Source organism: Camelina sativa, chromosome 6 (genome assembly GCF_030686135.1).
Source record: "Camelina sativa cultivar CO46 ecotype springtype chromosome 6, ASM3068613v1".
In the NCBI taxonomy this organism is placed as follows: Eukaryota; Viridiplantae; Streptophyta; class Magnoliopsida; order Brassicales; family Brassicaceae; genus Camelina; species Camelina sativa.
In genome coordinates, this window is record NC_141885.1 from 123,530 (window position 1) to 145,926 (window position 22,397).

At 41.9% G+C, this 22,397-nt stretch overlaps 3 non-coding genes across 3 annotated transcripts; all 3 read left to right on the top strand.

The window, feature by feature from the left end:
* The first annotated feature begins 368 nt into the window (after positions 1–368).
* Positions 369–476, top strand: LOC147942057 (small nucleolar RNA R71). The gene has a single exon (XR_015560560.1). It is a non-coding gene; the product is annotated as a small nucleolar RNA R71 (small nucleolar RNA).
* A 14,126-nt stretch (positions 477–14,602) lies between these two features.
* LOC147942058 (small nucleolar RNA R71) lies at positions 14,603–14,709 on the top strand. Its single transcript, XR_015560549.1, has one exon. It is a non-coding gene; the product is annotated as a small nucleolar RNA R71 (small nucleolar RNA).
* Positions 14,710–19,187: 4,478 nt separating this feature from the next.
* Positions 19,188–19,294, top strand: LOC147942059 (small nucleolar RNA R71). Its single transcript, XR_015560536.1, has one exon. It is a non-coding gene; the product is annotated as a small nucleolar RNA R71 (small nucleolar RNA).
* The last annotated feature ends 3,103 nt before the right edge of the window (positions 19,295–22,397 follow it).

Consider the following 22,397-nt stretch of genomic DNA (forward strand, 5'->3'; position numbering starts at 1 on the left):
TCTCATGATCTTGAGCAGGAGCTGGCTGGGGTTGTTGTGGAGGGTAAACTAGGACCATAAACTGCTCAGCTTCACAAAGAACATGTACTTTCTTCTGCTGGGTTAGAAAGAGGTTATCTAGCTTCTCAAGCTTCTCCTCTAAAGCTTGTAGTTCCTTTCTATGCTCTTCCTCAGAATCAACACCTCCCCTTAAGCTGCTATCATATTCCTCACTATAATCTCCATTAGACTGAGCAAAGTTCTCTATTAATTCCAAACCTCCAGCTACATCTCTATTCATGAAGCTTCCATTGGAGGCTGTGTCTAGGAGCATCTTGATATTGGGAAGAACACCTCTATACAAAGTACACAACAAATTTTCACTGTTGAATCCATGATGTGGGCATTGTGTTTGATATCCTTTGAACCTCTCCCATGCCTCACAAAAGGTCTCATTGTTCTTTTGGAGAAATCCTGTAATTTCATTCCTTAAATATGCAGTCCTTGAGCTAGTGAAGAACTTTGCAAGGAATACCTTCTTACAATCAATCCAAGAGGTGATTTTTCCAGGAGGTAGAGTCTTCTCCCACTGATGGGCTTTTTCTCCTAGAGAAAAAGGGAACAATCTCAGCTTCAAGGCATCCTCACTAACTCCAATTATATTGGTGAGGCTACAGAGCCTATCAAACTCATCAAGGTGTGCAAGTGGGTCCTCAGTAGGCAGTCCATGAAACTTGATGCTTTGAACCCTTGAGATAAGACTACTCTTGATTGTGAAGGTTGTGTTATGGACAGCAGGAGGCACTATCCCAAATCTCTGAGTATGAGTTGTGGGAGCATCACTATCACCAATCTTCCTTCTCCTTTGAGGTTCAGTCTGATCATGTGGGAGTTCCATTGCCACCTCTTTTTCTTTGATTTTGAGACTCTGAACAGGTGCTCGACCAGGTGCTCGAACAAGCACTCGACCGTTTGCTATGAGGTACTCGACCGAGTGCCTAGACTAGTGGTACCTGAGAATCAAAACAGAACACCAGAACAACAAAGAGGTGAGTAATATAATCAAAAGTAACATAGCTTAATCTTGAAACAATGAAATCTCGACTGGAACATATAAACACCCTAATGGTAACAGCACCAATTGAAACATGGGTTTTTCTATCTTAACCTATGAATGAATGAATGATGACATGCAAACAAACAGACTTAGGCTAAGATGATCAGAATGTAATGCAAGGTGTTTCAATTCCCTTATAATGTTGTAGCATAAAGGATGTCTATCCATAAAGAGTGTGATATGTAAGCAGTCAAGATGTGATCAATGCATTCAAGTTAAGCCAAATATCAAGTTGATTTGTTTCTAACAACCTAATGACAATAATGAAATGCAATGAAATAAGGCAACTTAAGACAATACTAATGCTGAATTAAACTGTAGAACAAGTGCAATAAACAAGACTAAGCAGAATTAACTAATAAGCAGAAGAAAACAGGAACAGAACAATGCATAAGCAATAAAGTAAAATGGAGCTCGACCTAGCACTCGGTCGAGTGCATGGTCGAGTGGGGGGTCGAGTTGACAAGCGAATGAACAGAAACAGAGCAAATAATGAAAACAGAGCAAACACCAAGCAATTAACAATACTTAAACAAGGAAATCAATAAACAAAGAAAGGTCCTAAGGATGGATTCATGGGATGGACTCAAGCTATGGCTATCTAAATTGGTCAACAAACCTCAATCAACAATGAGCTATCTCTAGACAATGATCTTCTAATACATGTTAATCCATTCTCATGACAATAACAATCAAGCCAAGATACTTCTTAGACCTAGTTCTCACTAGCTATTACATATCAAAGCAGACATTAAACAACCAGATCATCAATGTCGAAAATCATAGTAAACATCTAATCTCTTAGCATGCTTCATGATAATCTCTAGTATTAGCCTTATCTAACAACTTAGACATTCGTATGATGCTAAGAAGCTTATGATCTATCCTTACCCTCTCAGTATAAGAATAACATAGAGCATATCTAATCTAGAAGAGATATATAACAATCAAGCTTGACCAATCTAAACAACCATAACCTTTACCCAGCCTAATCCATCCCTAAGATTCTAAGCACTAATAAGATCTAAAAATCATCATGAAGAACACAAACCCAGAAATTAATGAAACTACCATGATTAGAAAGATCAGATAAAGATGAACAATATTGAAGAAAGAAGTGAAAGCAAATACTCAATAGATTTAAAGTTATGAAGGTTACAAATCTATGAAAATCCTAGAAAAGATAAGAGATGATGCAATAAAGTAAAAGCAGCTAAAAATGGCAAAAACTAGGTAATGAGGTGTCTACATGGTCTCCAGGGTCTCACCCTTCGGCCACAAGTGCCAGTACACATATATATAATAAAGAGAGAGAAGACCTAGTTAGCTAGAGGACAAAACAGAGAGGCGGCGGTCAGCTCGACCATGTGCTCGGTCGAGTGCATGGTCGAGTGGTTGGTCCGTCACGTACCTTGAGTCTTCGATCTGGGATGATATCCGCTCAGTAAAATCCGGATAACTCTTGCACTACACCTCTGATTGCCTTTCAACCACCGGAATTAGAAATTTATCTCAATTTCCTACAACTCTCATGAAGGATGCGGAAGCTGAATCACAACGGAAGATCTTCATTTGGATCGATCTTTGAAGAGCTCGTTATGAATCCGACCGAGTACTCGACCATGTGCCTGCTCGAGTGCTGTGGTCGAGTTGCCTTGCGAATCCACTTCCTTATACTTTCAGTCCTCTTGTTTAGCTCCAGAAATAACACCAAGTCATTCCTTACCCTTTTAGAGCTCCATAACACCTAATAATACTCCAAATGCACAAATGTATGCAATGCATGCTTCTAAACATCCTAAGTGTATATTTGGACATAAATGGCTATAAAACCTAAGGAATCATTTCTATATGATGCAAAACATGAACTAAACAAGGCCTTAAATATGGTATAATATAGTAACATCAACTTCAATCCTAAGGTTTTATTTTAAACTGGTGGTTTTAATCATTGTCCCCTAAAATGCATATGCAACAATCCTATATGAAGCAAAGTAGACTCAATCCTAATATGTAAATGCAACTACGTGAACACTTTTTTTTTTTTCAAATTTTTAGTGTTTTTTTATGCAAATAGATGCAAACTCAAATAAATAAAACTAGCATGCAAAAATTTGAAATAAGAAAATAAAACACAATGTTATATACATCCTAGGACCCTCGCCCAAACTTAAATTACACAGTCCCTGTGTAAATAAAAGTCTGAAAAGGAGTCCAAGAATCACACAGGATGAACTAAATGCAATGTTATTTACAAAGGTTGATGAATGAGGTACCTCATGGGTTGGTGAAGAAGGAGGTTGTAGCAGCCTCCATACTCTGCCACGCGTATCCAGGGTCGTCACCGGCATCAGCAGGCACCAGGATTCACTCATCAGAGAGCTCGGTTATGCGCACGAACGACTTGCTCGGACCAGTATCCAAGGGGTCGATCGGGTAGGTGCCCGCGTAGGCCATCGGGTAGGGCATCGGGTAGTACGACGGGTATGGTGGAAGAGGTCCGTAATGATCACATGTGTAGCTGCTTGCAGGGTGCATCGAGTAGGGCATCTGATACGGCATTTGGTAAGGCGGAGGAAAGGCCCAGAGTAGTCACCCGGATGTATGCTCGGAGGTGGCATCGGATAGGGCATCGTGTACCCCATCGGGTTGTGCTTCAGATTGGCATCCGAGTGGCTTCTCCGCGATCTATCTGGTCTGGTGACATCCTCCTCTGCTTGGGGCTCGTAGGACGATGCTCTGTGAGGTTCTGGAGGTTTCAGTTCTCGAATTCCTCCTAGCGGTCCGCTTCTCCCCATCCATGTTGGTGCGTAAGCCGAGGTGGGAGCTGATGCACAGCTTGCCTTGTCTTGCAGCTCCTTGATCTGACCTCCCATCGTCTTCACCAAGCCGGTAAGATCCTTCACCTTTCTCACCAAAAACTTGTTATCCTCTTGTGGGCTTTTTTCACTCCAACGGGTTGCTTTAGAGAGTAAACATACTCCTCAAAATCAAAATCTTCCAAGCTATCTCCCTGTCCTTGCCCGGTTGTCTCTCTCCCTTCAGCTGATGATTCCTCCTCCGGATTGTACAGCTCCTCCAAAGGTGGTGCAAAGTCGATGTTATCCCCCAACCGGACCTTGGTGCACACAACATTGGGCAGAATCATTTGGGCGGCGCTGGCGGTGGGATGGACAAACTTGAAGAGCAGCATGTCGTTTGGCTTTTCATAAGCCAGGAACCTCGCCAATGTGAGGTAGTCGACGTCTAGCCATCTCGGTTCATGAACCACTCCCTTTAGGGGCACATCGCAAGCTACCAAGATTGGTGTGACCAATCCTTCAATGGAGATATCTCTAGCTCCATCTCTCCTCTCAGTTTTCATGGCCCAAGACTTCAGGTAAAGGAACTGATCGAGGAGCACAAAAGACCAGGCTAGTATCCGCAACATCCCTGATGTTCATATATTTTACCCTGTTTTCCCTTAATATATTCACATATTTTGCATCTTTTGCTATCCATTTTGACCATTATTGCATAGCTTTAGGACTGTTCTTGCATTAGAGTTTAGTTGCATTGCATTTGCATCTTTTCATGCATAAACAGGTGATTTTGGAGCTTAAGTATCATGGAAGCAATGCTGAAGAGAAGTGAAGCAATCATGAGGAGAAAGCAAGAGAGCTAAGGCTGAAGAACCACGGTCCGGAGTCCAACTCGACTGCCCACTCGACCAGACACTCGACCGTGTGCTAAGAGGGACTCGACCGAGTGGGAGGAGCACAAGAGGAGCCAACTCGACCGAGTGGGAGGAGCACAAGAGGAGCCAACTCGACCGGTCACTCGACCGAGCACTAGGTCGAGTTGGTCGAGCCGCCTGGCTATTTTGTCTTTTAGCGTTTTTAGGGCTTCCACTACTTTTTCTATATAAGTGCTTGTACATGCAGCCACCAAAAGGGTCCAGCTTTTTAGAGAGTCAAAAACCTAGTTTTTACCTTTTTTAGAATTATTCCTTTTGCACTTTTATTTTCCTAAGATCTTGTACTTCTTTTAAAGGAGAAAAAGACTAAATTCTTCAATATTGTTGGTTTCATAACTTTCTTAATATTGAGAATTTGAGTTTGGTTCTTTCTTCAATATTGTAGATCTTTGATTTATCTTTCTAATGATGTAAGTTTCAGTATTTTCTGGGTTTATGACTTTGTTGTTCATCATGTGTTCTTGTGAGTAGTTGCTTAGGATCTTGAGGATGGGTTAGGCTGGATTGTGTTTGAGGTTTGTTTGATTTGGTCAATCTTGATTGTTGTAGATCTCTTCTAGGCTAGATGTTCTTAATGCTGATCCTATATCTGAGAGGGTAGGATCTGATTTCAAGCCTTTTAGCATCACACCAATGTCTAAGGAGCATAGATAAGGCTAGATCTAGAGACTATCATTAGGCTTGCTAAGAGATTAGAAGTCTTGTTTGATTTTTGACATATTGCTTAATGCCTGCTTGTGTAGATTATTTACTTTGTGAGAACAAGTCTAGAGATGCATGAGTTTGATTGTTTCTTACCATGAGAGTGGATTAAACATGCTTAGAAATATATGACTAGAGATTAGCTCAAGTTGTTTGAGATTTGTTGACCAAGTTAGATGACCTCAATCATAGTCCAGCCCATGAATCCCTCCTCAAGACCTTCCTTGTTTATTGATTTCTTAGCTTAAGTCCTGCTGTTTGATCGTTGTTTGGTTTGCTTTTGGTATTGCTCTGTTTTTCTTGTGTTGCTCTGTTTTGCGTATTTGTCCAGCTCGACCCTGCACTCGATCTACACTCGATCGAGTGCTTGCTCGAGTTCCAACCTAGAACTTGTGTTTATGATTAGTGTTTGTCCTGTTTCACTCTAGTTGCATTTCTGTCGCATACATTTAGTATCCTGTTCATTACTTACCTTGCATTAGTTCAATACTTGCATTATCATAGTTTCTATTTCTGTTTTAGCTTCATAATTGTAATAGTCATTCTGTTCCATTTGCATTTAGCTCCTAGTTCTTGTAGTTTTACTTTCTGCATTTTACATTTCATCATAGGATTGTTAGTGACAAACAACCTTTACATCTGGCTTGACTTAGACTCATATGCACATCTTGATTGATCACAAACACTCAGATTGGATTGACACCTCTTATACTACAACTGCATAAAGGGAATTGAAACACCTTGCCATCCGTTCATTTCATATCTCATATATCATCTCATCTCATCACACCACACACAAAAAGATTGGTTTCAATCCCCTACTAGTGGTGTACCATCCCTAGCATTGTCTAAAACTCCACACAAGGCAATATCTAGCAGCCGGAGCTCGTGATCATTCACATTCCCAGTCTCCTTTCTAGCAAAAAGAGTGCAGGCGAGGGACTTGTGAAAATACCTCAAAACAGGGCTCCTTATTTGAGCAGACTTGGAGCTTGTGGACTTGTAAGTGAGCTTGTCGCCTATTGTCAGCCATAGGGACTTCATTTCTTCCTTGCTCACTTCCATGTTCTCTCCACTCCAATCCTTGAAACCGTATAGCTTTCCATCTCCTTGTAGGTGAGTCGGTATTCCTTGTTGCGCACAGAGAAGGTGATGAACCCAATCCCCCCATCGGGTAGTAGGGTCGGGTGGTCCTCTAAGTAGTGCAATTTTAGTGTTGAGAGAAAGTGGACCGTCTCCTCCTCATAAGCCTCGAGGTTGGCTTGCATCATCTTGCCCAGGTGGAACATGTCGAACAGGAACTCGACATCTCTTACGATCCCCAACTGCTTCATCGTTTCTCGGTGAGGGTAGCGGGTACCAACGAAACTCATCTTGCGGAAAACCTTGAAGAGTTTTGCCGGAGTCTCCACCTCTTTCTGCTTTAGCCTCCGCGAGGCTTGTCGTGTTCGCTCCCTCTGGTCCTCCTCTCGCTCATGGTTCTCCTCCTCTGAATCTCGATCTTCTTCTTCCGCTGCTCTCTCGGCTACTTTCTCAGCCCTTTCGGAGGCGGGTCTCTTCCCCCTTGCAACCGCGGCTCTGCTTCTCAACCTATAGGATTGGATCTCCTTTGGTTCTCCTCCACCGGCATCAGAATCGACCTCCATAGGGTCAGTAATGGTTCTCTCAGACGTAGACAGGTCCCTACGTCGAGGAGATCGGGGGATTGCATTAGCGATTGGGTCAGGACAGAGAACACGGGCATCCACACGATCGGTTGCTCGAGCAACGGATCGGGTGACGGATGGGGTAGAGCATCGGGTTGGGGAAGCGAAACGTCTAGCAAGCGGTTGGGAATGCGGAACGTTTCCTCTTCCTTGGGATTATTGAGGTTCCATGGCATCTCCTCCGGTTGTAGCAGCAGCGGAGGTTGATCTTCTTCCCTTCCTTTGGTAGGTGTTCATCTTTGGTGCCATTGTTGATGCCTTGAAAAGAGAGAAAAGCTAAACTTCGAGATTAGTAGGTTTAGTTCCCAAGAATTTGAAAAGTCTCGATTCCCTTGAGAGAAATGCATAAAGCTTTTAGGGTTGAAATATTTATCGATTTCTGCTGCTGAGGGAGAAGGGTTCTAGTCCCTTTAAATAGAAGAGGGTTAGCAATTTGGGCTTCCCCGAGAGTGGGCTTGGGTTCATGGAATTCGGATTCCACTCACCACTCGATGGGGAACACGACCAGGCGCGTCGGATACGGATTCGGGTAGGGCCTCGGGTTCCCCAAAATTTCTCTTTCTTCCTTTTTTTTTTCTATTTGTAAAAATCGAAAATAATGCAAAGTAAATAAATTAGTAAAATTTAAAAGAAAATAGAAATAAAAAGATATCTTTGGGACTTCCTCCCAAGTGAGCTTGTTTAAAGTCACTAAGCTTGACTCTTCATGCTCCTTAAGCATGGGATCCTTGAGGGAGATGAAACTGACTTTCTTTGTGGTGTGGTGAAAGAAAGATGTATGGAATGATGATGTATGGAATGAATAGAAGTCAGGGTGTTTCAATTCCCCTTATGCAGTTGCAGTATAAGAGGTGTCAATCCTATCTGAGTGATTGTGAACAATTAAGATGTGCATATGAGTCTAAGTCAAGCCAATTGTAAAGATTGTTTGTCACTAACAATCCTAAAATGAGATATGAAATGCAGAAAGTAAAAACAACTAGAACAAGATACTAAATGCAAACAGAACAGACAAATTAAAGCTATAATGAAACTAGAACAGAGATAGACACTATGCTAATGAACTAATGCAAGACAAGTAATGAACAAGAAACTACGTGAATGCAATGGAAATGAAACAGGAATGAAACAAGACAATCACAAATCAAAAACACAAGTTCTGGGGACGAACTCGAGCAGCACTCGACCGAGTGTAGGTCGAGTACGTGGTCGAGCTAGACTTAAACGTGAAAACAGAACAACACAAGAAAAACAGAGCAATGCTAAAACTAATCAAACAACCAGCAAGCAATGATATTTAGACTAAGATTTCAATAAACAAAGAAGGCCTTGAGGAGGGATTCATGGGCTGAGCTAATCATTGTGGTTATCTAACTTGGTCAACAAATCTCAAGCAAACTTTGAGCTGATCTCTAGACATACTATTCTAAGACATGTTTAATCCACTCTCATGGCAAGAAACAATCAAACCTATGCAATTCTAGACTTGTTCTCACAAAGTAAAGAATCTACACAAGCAGGCATTAAGCAAAATATCTCAAACCAAACAAGACTCCTAATCTCTTAGCAAGCCTAATGGTAAGCTCTAGATCTAGCCTTATCTATGCTCCTTAGACATTGGTGTGATGCTAAGATGCTTGAAATCAAACCCTACCTTCTCAGATATAGGATCAGCATTAAGATCATCTAGCCTAAAAGAGATCTACAACAATCAAGCTTGACCAAATCAAACAAACCACAAGATCAACCCAGCCTAATCCATCCTCAAGGTCCTGAGCAAACTACTCACAAGAACACATGATGAAATATGTCAAAAACCCAAAAAATAATGAAACTTGCATCATTAGAAAGATGAAACAGAGATCTACAATATTGATGAAGGAATAAAACTCGAAATCTTAATACTTTGAAAGTTATGAAACAAACAAAATATAAGAATCTAGTCTTTCTCTCTCAAACAAGTACAAAATCTAAAATAAAAGAAAAGTGCAAAAGAAATAAAATCTAAAAAAGGTAAAAACTAGGTTTTAGACTCTCTAAAAAGCTGGACTCTTTTGGTGGCTGCAGGTACAAGGGCTTTATATAGGAGATGAGGTGGAAGCCCTAAAAATACAAAAAGTCAAAGTAGTCAACGGCTCGGTCAACTCGACCAGTGCTCGGTCGAGTGGCTGGTCGAGCTGGCTTCTCTCGTGCATTCTCCACTCGGTCGAGTCCTTCTCAGCACACGATCGAGTGGTGGTCGAGTGGTGCGGTCGAGTTGGACTCCGGACCTTGATTCTACAGCCTTAACTCTCTTGTTTTCTCCTCAGGACAGCTTCACTTCTCCTCAGCATTGCTTTCATGCTCCTTAAGCTCCAAAATCACCTGTTTATGCATGAAAATATGCAAATGCAATGCAACTATACTCTAATGCATGATTAGTCCTAAAGCTACACAATAATGGCCTAAATGGATAGCAAAAGATGCAAAAGTTGTGAATAAACTAAGGGAAAACAAGGTAAAATATATGAACATCAACACCCCCAAACTTAGTCTTTGCTTGCCTTCAAGCAAATAATCAAGACAAAAGAAGGTAGGTGAGGTTTGAAAGTGGGATCTCAGCTCCTAAAGCTTGCAAATAGACTATCTAGAATCAATGTCCAAGTTACTAGTACTATGATGCAAGTTGAATGAGCTATACTTAAAAGACTTTAGACAAGCATATCACAACCTTTACTGATTTGAGCCTTAGATGTCCACATGCATTCAAATCAACCATTTTCTTTAACATTTATTAATCAAAAACATGAATCAATTCTATGCAATGCTTAAACTCATTTGGCTTGGCAGTAAAAGGTTTAGAGACAATGATGGTCTCTTTTTAGAGTAGGGCTTATCAATATCAAGGTTCTCTCATAAAAACTGGATTGAGCTTTAGAAGAATGCTAAAGGTAAGAACACTTAGACACATACAAGAACAAAACCTTGTCTACCCAAAGGCACCCAAAGTGTTTATCCTATCAATCTAAACCCAATTGATCCTAGTGCTACCCTTTAATTTCTTTTCTTCTTTTTCACTCTTTTCTCTTTTGGTTTTAAAGTCTTAGGAGAGGTTTCTTATTTGATCTTTCTAGTGGAATGGGGGGATTCTTACTTATTTGCTATGGTTCTCTTTTTATCTTATTCTTAAGACATATAAGCATTTTGCTAGACTTCTCTTTTCTTTCTTTCTTTTCTTTAACTAGAACCATCTTTAAACAACTTTATTCTTCCCATTCTTTCACTAGACTTTAAATTTACTTAAACACATTCCCCTCCTAAAGACTCTAACCTTTTCTTTCTCTTTTTCCTCTTTTCTTTTCATGACAGCCAAGTCCCAAACCCAACAAGTGAACCACCTAGTCCTATATAGTTTGAAAAATGCAAACTAGAACTACACAAGGCTTTACTCTTGTCAGTTCAAACCTAACACTTTCTACCAAACTCAATCCCAAAAATAGGCCTCACACACACAAGAATAAACATGGCTTGAAAGAAGGTTTGGTTGAGGGGTAGGGGAACTGATTCTAATGATTCAATCAGCTACTTGGATCAACAAGAGTGGTAAAAAGGAAGAAGATGATCCAAATATGTATGTGGTATCCATGAGTTTAAAGCAATGCACACATTGATAATTGAAAGTCAATATTAGATTCTTATAAATAGGAAATGGTTTCAAATCTCAACATGCTTCAATTTAGACCAAATGCAATGTAGGAAATCAAGGCTTGGTTCAATCTTATTCTAACCACTCAACTAGCATCAAAGTACTATTAACTTGGGCATTGATCCTAGTCTAGTGAATAAACAAGCTAATAAGGGAATACTCATCATAGATCCCTAATGCAAATACTATACAATCCTACATGAAACATGCTAAACAAGATCCTAATGTGCAGTGCAAACTACATGAACACTCTTTTTTATAAAGATTTTTGCAAAAATTTTCAAATTTTTAGGGTTTTTCTATGCCTTAGATGCTATGCAAGTATTAACATGATTATGCTAAAAATTTGAAATAAGAATCACAAAACACAATGTCAAATGCTATCTCAAACCCTCCCCCAAACTTAAATCACACAGTCCCTGTGTGAAAGAAATTTGATTGAGGATTCAAGATGAAAAACAAAAAACAAAACACAATGTCAAATGCAATGATATCTACAAGTGAAGGTGATAGTGGTACCTTAGGGATTGTGGAAGTAGTTGTCCACATCCATATGCATGTTGTCATAAGAGTAGTTGGGGGCTTGTTGGTGACTTGGAGGTGGAGATTGGGGCAGCTCGACGATGAGAATCGACCGGGACTCGGTCGAGTACGTGCTCGAGTGGGGGGGTCGAGCTGGACCACGAGTGTCAAAATGTTGACCTTGCTGCTGGTATAACTGCTGGTAGAGTGCTGGATCCATGAAGTACTAGGGTGGGATGGGTGGGTAACCTTGATATCCTGGATAAGCAGCTGGAGGTGGGAAGCCATAGGTTGATCTGGGCTGGAACTCAGCCGAGTGCATTGGAGGTGCTCGGTCGAGTGGGTGCTCGAGTGACCCGGTCGAGTACCTTGAAAATGGTTGTTCGCGGGTACTTGAGCTCCTCTTCCTCTGATTTGGCTCATACATTGAAGCCCAGATTTGAAAACACATATTTACAAACAAACCATTTACAAGTCTTTTTAGAGAGTCTAAAACTTAGTTTTTACCTTTTTTAGATTTTATTCCTTTTGCACTTTTCTTTTATTTTAGATTTTGTACTTGTTTGAGAGAGAAAGACTAGATTAGAGGTATAATTTCGTGCAAGGTCTATATAAAGAAGCTAAGGGGACAAAGAGACAAGGGTGGAGCGTCCATACCATTCAAATTTGAAATGGGAATCTTTGACCTGCTTTTTGCTGCCACTCGACCCCACACTCGACTGTACACGGTCGAGCACCTTGACCAAACTTTGAAATTTCAAAATTTTTCTTTTTGTTCTTCCCTCCACTCGATCGTTCTAGCGATTTGAAGATCAAATGGGCCTCAATTCCTTCCTAGCTCGGTCGAGTACCTCTCGTGGGTAGGTCGAGTGGGCTTGCGAGTCTCCTTCTCCAAGTCTAAATCTCTCCTTACCCAACTACATTTTCACCTAAAGGCCTGTCCAACACAAATATAAAAGAAAACACATCAAAACTACAAGGAAAATAAACCATATTTACAAAGGATACCTTAGGGACTTCCTCCCTAGTGAGCTTGTTTAAAGTCACTAAGCTTGACTTTGGTTGCCTTCTTAAGCCTTGTTTAGATACCAAGGAGGTGATGAAATCCTCCCTGGAACCTCTTGATCACTGTGAAGTTGATCCTTGATCACCTCACCCTTAACACACAAACCATGTTTCTTCTTGATTTTGAACCTTGGTCTTGCCTTCCTTAAGGACCTCTTGTTCAGCTTAACTTGAAAATCCTCAACCATACTAGTCAACTCTTGAACTGACCTCTTAAGCTTTTCCACAGAATCATCTTGAAAGGAGTGCTTAGCCTTTGGAGTTGCTTCACCACTTGAACCTTCTTGACCTCCTTTGTCCTTGATAGTAAAAGGTTGATCATCAATGGTAGGAAGGTTGGTTGGGTTATAGATGTTAAACTTCATGGCTATATCTTCAGAAATGTTCAAGGTCACAAGTCCCTCTTTGACATCAATAACTGCTCCAACAGTGGCTAGGAATGGCCTTCCAAGAATGATTGGATCTTCAGGTTCCTTGTCCATCTCCAACACCACAAAGTCAGTGTGAACCCTTGCCTTCCCTATCTTGACTGGGAAATTCTCTAACCTTCCAACTATCTCCTTGTTTGACCCATCAGCTAGACATATATGAAGGTTGGTGGACTTGAAATCAGTTCTCCCAAGCTTTTGTGCTATGGAGTATGGCATCACACTTGTTGAAGCTCCCAAATCACAAAGGCATTGGTTGTAGTGAAGATAGCTAAGTGTGCAAGGCAGATAGAATAGAAGATTGGAATGATAACTCCTCTAAGGTCCTCAAGATCTTTCTCATCTTGAGCTTCAGCCTTCTTCTTTGACAAATCAAGCAAAAAGTCTTTGTAGAGAGGATATGGATCATACTGTTCCAAGGCAGGTCCTCTCTCTTCTTCTTGGTAAGCAATGGTGATCTCTTGTATGGCCAACACTTCCTCAACCACAGCTTTCTCAATCACAACCACTTCCTTCAAAGCCTTCTCTTCCTCTTGTTGCTTAGCCATCATCTCCTTTCTCTCAATGATTTCCCTAAGCTCCTTAATCTTTTGTGCCTTGAAACGTCCTGGGAATGGAAGAGGTGGCTTGTAAGCAGGAGGAATGTACTTAGCAAGCTTGACAGCTTCTGAGTCTGCAACTCGATCGACCACTCGAGCATGCACTCGGTCGAGTGGCTGTTCGAGTACCTGGTCGAGTGAAATAACGGACTCCAGTTGCTTTGCACAAACGTCACTTGGAGCTTCAGTAACTAATGAATTCCCCCAAACTTGGACTTCACTGTCCTCAGTGACTTCCTTATCAGAGATATGAATGGCTTTTGCAGTGAACTCCCTTGGATTTTGAACAGCTTTTCCAGGGAGTTGGTTGGGTTTAGGAGCTGAAGTAGAGGCAATGTTGCTCTCCATATACTTAATTCTGGAGTTGAGACCTTCAAACTTCATGTTCAGATCATTGTACTGTGATGTGAGCCTTTGATTCAACTCAGCAAACTACTTGGCTTCCTCAATCTTGCCTTGTGTTTGCCCAATCAACAACTGTTGCATCATTGCTCTTAAGTCTTGTTCCTGGCCTTGGTTAGTCTGAAACCCTGGTGGGGGACACAATTGGGGCTGGAACACTTGGTGTTGTTGCTTGGGGATGTAGTTTTGTTGCTGTTGAGGTTGTTGAGCTGGATAGACCTGGTCTTGAGGGTTGGCCACATTGGTGCTCCTATAAGAGAGATTGTTGTTCTTGAAACCTCCTTGGTTGTAGCCTTTGAATCCTCCCTGGTTTTGCATGTAGCACAACTCAGCAAATTCAGGCTCCCCATCCTGAACTGGAGCTTCCTCTTCACCAATGAAGTGAATGGACTTGGACTGGCTGAGGAGTATCTTGTCAAGCTTCTCATTGACCATCTTCAAATCCTTCTTATACTTGTCCTCTTGATCAGTGGAGGAGCTCCTTATGGTCCTATCATAGTCCTCATTATGATTGCCATCAGATTGAGCAAGATTCTCAACTAATTCCCATCCTTCTTCCACATTCTTGTTGAGGAAATTGCCATTAGAGGCTGTGTCAAGAAGCATTCTTATCTTGGGGAGCACTCCTCTATACAAGGTGCTTAGAAGTTACTCATTGCTGAAGCCATGGTGAGGACACTGAGTTTGGAATCCTTTAAACCTCTCCCAAGCTTCACAAAAGCTCTCATTATTCCTTTGAGCAAACCCAAAAATCTCATTCCTCAACCTAGCAGTCCTTGCATTGGAGAAGAACTTGGCCAGAAAAGCTTTCTTGCATGCATCCCATGTGGTGATAGCTCCAGTAGGAAGAGTCTTCTCCCAAAGGTGAGCTTTGTCTCCAAGAGAAAATGGGAAGAGCCTTAATTTGAATCCATCTTCACTCACTCCATTGATCTTTGTGAGTCCACAGATTCTGTCAAACTCATCAAGGTGATCTAGTGGATCCTCCATTGGCAACCCATGAAACTTGTTGGCTTGTATCATTTAGATCAATCCACTCTTGATCTCAAAGTTATTGTTTGCTACTGAAGGTGGCACAATTCCAGCCCTTTGGTTGTGGGTATTGGGTGCATCTCCTGCACCAATGTGCCTTGGTCTTTGTTCATGGATAGCTTGTTGCTCCATGATGGCTTGACCTTGTTGTTGTTGAACTACTCTTCCTTGCTTATGTGTCAAACCCTTTTGTAGCCTGTGGATGTTGTCAATAGTCTGCTGAAGACTGTCTTTGCCTTTTGACCTTGTGTGCATCAACAAACTCTACTACAGACTCGAGCAGGTACACGGTCGAGCGCAGGCTCGAGTGGGTGGTCGAGTCGACTGGGAAGTAATGGCTAATTGGATCCGGCTTCTGGCTCGATCAAGTGCTCGATCACAGCTCGGTCGAGTAGTGGTCGAGCAGGTGGTCGAGTGGGTACCTGAAACACAAAACAGCCAAGCAAAGGAAGATTCGAGTTCAGTAACTTCACAAGTGTTTAAAACGAACTTAATCTTAGACTAATAATGATCCTAAATGTCACAAAACACACTCAAATGGGCAACGGCGCCAAATTGAAACTGACTTTCTTTGTGGTGTGGTGAAAGAAAGATGTATGGAATGATGATGTATGGAATGAATAGAAGTCAGGGTGTTTCAATTCCCCTTATGCAGTTGCAGTATAAGAGGTGTCAATCCTATCTGAGTGATTGTGAACAATTAAGATGTGCATATGAGTCTAAGTCAAGCCAATTGTAAAGATTGTTTGTCACTAACAATCCTAAAATGAGATATGAAATGCAGAAAGTAAAAACAACTAGAACAAGATACTAAATGCAAACAAAACAGACAAATTAAAGCTATAATGAAACTAGAACAGAGATAGACACTATGCTAATGAACTAATGCAAGACAAGTAATGAACAGGAAACTACGTGAATGCAATGGAAATGAAACAGGAATGAAACAAGACAATCACAAATCAAAAACACAAGTTCTGGGGACGAACTCGAGCAGCACTCGACCGAGTGTAGGTCGAGTACGTGGTCGAGCTAGACTTAAACGTGAAAACAGAGCAACACAAGAAAAACAGAGCAATGCTAAAACTAATCAAACAACCAGCAAGCAATGATATTTAGACTAAGATTTCAGTAAACAAAGAAGGACTTGAGGAGGGATTCATGGGCTGAGCTAATCATTGTGGTAATCTAACTTGGTCAACAAATCTCAAGCAAACTTTGAGCTGATCTCTAGACATACTATTCTGAGACATGTTTAATCCACTCTCATGGCAAGAAACAATCAAACCTATGCAATTCTAGACTTGTTCTCACAAAGTAAAGAATCTACACAAGCAGGCATTAAGCAATACATCTCAAACCAAACAAGACTCCTAATCTCTTAGCAAGCCTAATGGTAAGCTCTAGATCTAGCCTTATCTATGCTCCTTAGACATTGGTGTGATGCTAAGATGCTTGAAATCAAACCCTACCTTCTCAGATATAGGATCAGCATTAAGATCATCTAGCCTAGAAGAGATCTACAACAATCAAGCTTGACCAAATCAAACAAACCACAAGATCAACCCAGCCTAACTCATCCTCAAGTTCCTAAGCAAACTACTCACAAGAACACATGATGAAATATGTCAAAAACCCAAAAAATAATGAAACTTGCATCATTAGAAAGATGAAACAGAGATCTACAATATTGATGAAGGAATAAAACTCGAAATCTTAATACTTTGAAAGTTATGAAACAAACAAAATATAAGAATCTAGTCTTTCTCTCTCAAACAAGTACAAAATCTAAAATAAAAGAAAAGTGCAAAAGGAATAAAATCTAAAAAAGGTAAAAACTAGGTTTTAGACTCTCTAAAAAGCTGGACTCTTTTGGTGGCTGCAGGTACAAGGGCTTTATATAGGAGATCAGGTGGAAGCCCTAAAAATACAAAAAGTCAAAGTAGTCAACGGCTCGGTCAACTCGACCAGTGCTCGGTCGAGTGGCTGGTCGAGCTGGCTTCTCTCGTGCATTCTCCACTCGGTTGAGTCCTTCTCAGCACACGGTCGAGTGGTGGTCGAGTGGTGTGGTCGAGTTGGACTCCGGACCTTGATTCTACAGCCTTAACTCTCTTGTTTTCTCCTCAGGACAGCTTCACTTCTCCTCAGCATTGCTTCCATGCTCCTTAAGCTCCAAAATCACCTGTTTATGCATGAAAAGATGCAAATGCAATGCAACTATACTCTAATGCATGATTAGTCCTAAAGCTACACAATAATGGCCTAAATGGATAGCAAAAGATACAAAAGTTGTGAATAAACTAAGGGAAAACAAGGTAAAATATATGAACATCAGGAGAGGTTCTGGAATCCTCTCCACTGTTGCAGGCTGATTCAATTCATTCCCCAAGTCTTGTCCAGGTTCCACAGCAAATGTGGTGTTGACTTCTTCAAGATGTTTGACCTTTCTCTGCTTTGTCTTAGTGGAAAAAGCTTGACCATCAATGGTTGGCCTCTTAATTCCCTTCTTGACACCAAACTCCATCTTGAAGTGCCCTCCATGCTCAATCCTGATTTTGCCTTGCTTCACCTCTATCACTGCACCTATTGTTGCCAAGAATGGTCTCCCCAAGATCAATGGATCGTGTGTTTCCTTATCCATATCAAGGATCATGAAGTCAGTAGGGACTTCCACCCTTCCAATTCTGAGAGGCAAAATTTCCAGGATCCTAATTGGATGTCTACTGGTTCTATCAGCTAGAACCAAATACAGACTACTTGGTTTGAAACTGCTGAAACCCATCTTGTTGGCAACTGACAGTGGCATGATGCTGACTGAGGCTCCCAGGTCGCACAAGCAATTTTTAAAAATCCTAAGGCCTATTGAACATGGCAGAGTGAGAGAACCAGGATCTTCCAATTTCTCTACGATTCGCAGCTCAGGATCTAAGCACACTCCACTACTGAGAATCTCATACCCAATCTCCTCGACAGCTTCCTTAACCTCAATCTCCAGCTGAGCTGCCTCCTTGGTGATTTCCTTTTGAAGCTCGTGTGGTGGCAAAAGTTTAGGAGGTGGAGCTTTACGCTTGTTCATACGCTCTGCAAGTGCCTCCAGTTGGATGTCAAGGGCATCATTGAACCTTTCCTCTACTCGATGTATCATCCGATCGGGTGTGTCATCGGGTTCAGGCTCGGATGGTTCTTCAGATTGTGATTCTCGAACCAGTGCTCGATCATCAACTCGATTACTCTCCTCGGGTTCATACTCAGATATGTAGTACTTAGCCTTATTTATCCCACAGTGATCCATATCCTCCCCATCTTGATCATCACTGTTCCCAGTGAGGTAATCCTCATAGTCATCATCAAGGAAGATTGCTTGGGCAGTGGCATAATCCTTGGGCTTCTAAACTGCTTTTCCTGGAAGATGGTTTATATTTGGAGGTGGTTGGTTGTTGTGGTGGACCTCTAGGTACCTCAGCTTAGTGGTGAGGGAATCATACTTGGCACTCAAATCGTTGTATCCAGAGTCGATCTTGTTGCTTATCTCTGCAAAACGTTTCGCATTGTCCATAGCAGCGGATGGTTGGTTTTCTATCAACTGCTGCATTAGTCCGCGGAGGTCGACTTCTTCAGATTGTTTCTGGAGACCTTGCTGTTGTTGGAATCCAGGTGGTGCAATAGGTTGTTGGTAGTTACCAGAATATTGCTGCTTAGGAGCATAGCCTTGATTGTATTGAACAAAAGGCTTTTGCTGACCTTGGTTCCCTTGGACTCCGGATGGGTAAACTTGGTCTTGAGGATTAGCAACGTTGGGGCTACGGTAGGACAGGTTCGGATTCGGCTTGTAGTTGTTGTACCCTTTTTTGTAACCGCCTTGGTTGTTTATGTAGTTGACATCCTCTTGTTGAACAATCTCCCCATCTTGTTATAGAAACTGCTCTTCCTCTTAGATTGCATTGACATGTTGTTGCTGGTTGAGTAGCCTATCGAGCTTGTCATTGAGGGCTTTCATGTCCCTCCTGTATTTGGCATCTTCCTCTCATGTAGATCGCACAGTACGATCATACTCCTCATTATAATGCCCGTCTGATTGAGCCAAGTTCTCAACAAGATCCCAGCCTTCATCGACATCCTAGTTGAGGAACTTACCATTGCTTGCGGTGTCCAGCCACATCTGTCTCTTGGGGACCACTCCTCTGTAAAGTGTACTCAGCAATGAAGCATTGCTGAAGCCATGATGAGGACATCTGGTAGTGTACCCCTTGAAACGTTCCCAAGCTTCACTGAACGTCTAATTGTTCTTCTGAACAAAGCTGGAAATGTCATTTCGCAGCCTTGCGGTTCTGGAGTTGGACAAGAATTTGGCTAAAAACGCCTTCTTGCACGCGTCCCAGGTGGTGATGGACTCCTTGGGGACTGATTTCTCCCAGATGTGTGCTTTGTCTCCCAAAGAGAATGGGAAAAGCTGGAGTTTGAATCCATCCTCACTAACTCCATTTATCTTGGTGAGGCTACAGAGCCTATCAAATTCATCTAGATGATCCAATGGGTCCTCCATTGGCAATCCATGAAACTTGTTGCTTTGTATCATCTAGATGAGACTACTCTTGATCTCAAAGTTGTTGTTCTGGACAGCAGGTGGCACAATGCCATGTCTTTGATTGTGAGTAGATGGAGTGTCTCCAGCTCCTATGTTGGTCCTTGCTTGAGGAGCTGGTGGACCGTTCTGATTGTTCATTGTCTCCTCCATGGTTGCTGGTTGCGGTTGTTGAACTTGTTGTTGTCGAAGTAACTGTGGTCTGTCGATGTTGTCGTTGAATGGACTCAGGTTTTGGTTACCCTTGGATCGTGTTTGCATGCACAAGTAGTTGACCGAGTGTGTACACGAGGGTCAACTCGATCCAGGTGATCGAATGACGGGTCGGGTGGGTGCTCGGGTTTTGCCTCAGATTAAAAACAAACGAACACGAAAGCAAACAAGTCAGTATCGAACCAGTATTGATAAAAGAACTTGATCTAGCAAGTGCTGAAATCCTAAACGTAGCAAAATTAAATTCAACCAAATGGCAACAGCGCCAAATTGATAACAGGATTTTCACCCAGGGTATCAATTCCCTATGCAGTTGTAGTACAAAGGGTTATCAATCCAAATGGTGTTTATGATAGCACGAAGGATGCAATCAGAACAATGCAAGTCAATCCAAGCAAAAGTTGGTTTTGATATAACAATCCTAAAATAATAGAAGAAAAGAGTATAAACAAAGAACCACACGATCTAAGCACTCGATGCAAGCATTCGAGTACATGATCGGGTGGGATGATCGAGTAAGCAAATGAAGTATGAACAACTCGAGGGGTTACTCGAAGCAGGTGATCGTGTACCTGTTCGGGTAATGGATCGTGTGATGAATAAAAATTTAAGCAATTAAAATACGAAAGCTTCTAAGGATGGGGTAATCGAATCCTAAGTGTTCTTGACCAGTACATATGTCTTACATCCCTCAAGCAAATATTCCCTTGACAATGAATCTCTAATATCTTATTAAAACACTCTCGTGATAGAAACAATCAACCTTGATCACTCCCCTACCCAACTCTCGTTGGAGAAATATGACCAAGCAGGCAATAAGAACCGATTCATTATTGTCAGTAAACCCCTTACTCATCTAATCTCTTAGGCTAAGTGAGTAAACCTCTAGCAATTGTTAATTCAAGCATTTTATCTACACCTCTCGGTGGTAAAACACCTTAGGTCTAATCTCACCCTCTCGGTTTGTTGACAGCATTAAGAACACCAACCTAGAAGGGAATCTATAAAACATATACAATCAAACTAAGACATTCTAACCGAAAAAGAACACAAAATCATCTATCCCATCCCTAGAAACTTTGCTACACTACTCATATCTCATTGCAAGAAAAACAAAAGCATATACGAATGAAAATTGCATTGTAATAAACGACAGAGTAGAGAAGTAAAAATACAAGATAGAAATCTAAAAAAATGATAAAAAGTTATGAAACAAATCCTAACAAAAAGTGAAAAGTGTTTTGAGTCGCTCAGTTCCCTCACAGAAGCTCTCGCTCTCTGGTTTTGGGTCTGCGGTGTGCTCGTTTGCGAGGAAAAAGAGGGAGGGTTTATATATGGAAAACCATTAACCCTAGCTTCCCAGTCCTGCCCGAGGGTCTGCTCGATGGGGTGCACGAAGATGTGCTCGGGTTGCTTTTCGGGTAGACTCTCGGGTTGTTCTTCCTGCTCTTGGATCCTCCTCGATTGTGTTAGGGTTCAGACTGTTCTTCCAGCTCGATGGCTCCTTCGGGTACATGCTTGGATTTGTCCTTGTTTCTCCCCATTTAGGCTCTAAAGCACCTGTTTTCATCCAAAGTATGCAAATGCAAGAATGCAACATCCTAAATGGCCTAAAAGTTAAATCCTACAATTAGTGACCTAAAAATGCTAAGTTAAGGGTGTAAACAATGCAAAATATGGACAAAAAAGGATGCTAAAAACATGTAAATTAGAGAGTTATCATGGAGATCGATTTTGATGCCGGTGGAGGAGAACCAGAGGAAACCCAAACCTCGCGGTTAAGGAGCAGAGCTGCAGTGATGAGGGGGAAGAGATCAGCCTCTGAAAGGGCTGAGAAGGTAGCGGAGAGAGCAGCTGAGGAAGAGGATCGAGACTCAGAGGAAAAGAGCCGTGACCGAGAGGAGGAGCAGATTGAACGCACATGCCAAGCTTCGGGGAGGCTGAAGCAGAAGGAGGTGCAAACTCTGGCGAAGCTCTTCAAGGTCCTCTGCAAGATGAGCTTCGTTGGTACCCGCTATCCCCACCGAGAAACGATCAAGCAATTGGGCATTGCTATAGACATCGAGTTCCTGTTCGACATGTGCCACCTGGGAAGGATGATGTGAACCAGCCTCGAAGCTTATGAGGAGGAGACGGTTAACTTCCTCTCCACACTGCGGTTGCACTATTTTGAAGACCACCCGACCCTACTACCTAATGGGGGGATCGGGTTCATCACCTTCTCCGTGCGCAACAAGGGATACTGACTCACCTACAAGGAGATGGAGAAGTTGTATGGTTTCAAGGCTGGGAGTGGAGAGAACATGGAGGTGAGCAAGGAAGAGATGAAGTCCCTATGGCTAACAATAGGCAACAAGCTCATTTACAAGTCCACAAGCTCCAAGTCTGCTCAAATAAGGAGCCCTGTTTTGAGGTATTTTCAAAAGTCCCTCGCCTGCATTCTTTTTGCTAGAAAGGAGACTTGGAATGTGAATGATCATGAGCTCTAGCTGCTAGATATTGCCTTGTGCAGAGTCTTAGACAATGCTAGGGATGGTACACCGCTAGTCGGGGATGTTGCAGACACTAGTATGGTCTTTGTGGTGCTTGATCAATTCCTTTACCTCAAGTCATGGGCTATGAAAACTGA